Source organism: Penaeus monodon, chromosome 27 (genome assembly GCF_015228065.2).
Source record: "Penaeus monodon isolate SGIC_2016 chromosome 27, NSTDA_Pmon_1, whole genome shotgun sequence".
NCBI classification, from domain to species: domain Eukaryota; kingdom Metazoa; phylum Arthropoda; class Malacostraca; order Decapoda; family Penaeidae; genus Penaeus; species Penaeus monodon.
Genome location: NC_051412.1, coordinates 19,793,136 through 19,793,444, shown reverse-complemented (window position 1 = coordinate 19,793,444; position 309 = coordinate 19,793,136).

Below are 309 nucleotides of genomic sequence, written 5' to 3'. Positions count from 1 at the left end.
TAAATAACCAGGAACAAAAACGTAAACACCATACAGCGATACAAGCAACACTCTAAACACAATAATAAAAATACAAATAAAAAAAAGCATGAATCCTCCTCCCACATGATTCAACCAACAATTTTCGACTACATAACACGCCCAAAACTCGACTACTAAAGACACCACGACCCATCCACTCAAAGGACCAAACGGACGCCAAATTCGACGGAACTCAAAACACCGGCGCCCCTCCAAGTCATTCCATTACACTAAGGAAACTCGCGCTACAAAAGTTATGTGATAACAATGATTGGTTCATCTATGGAT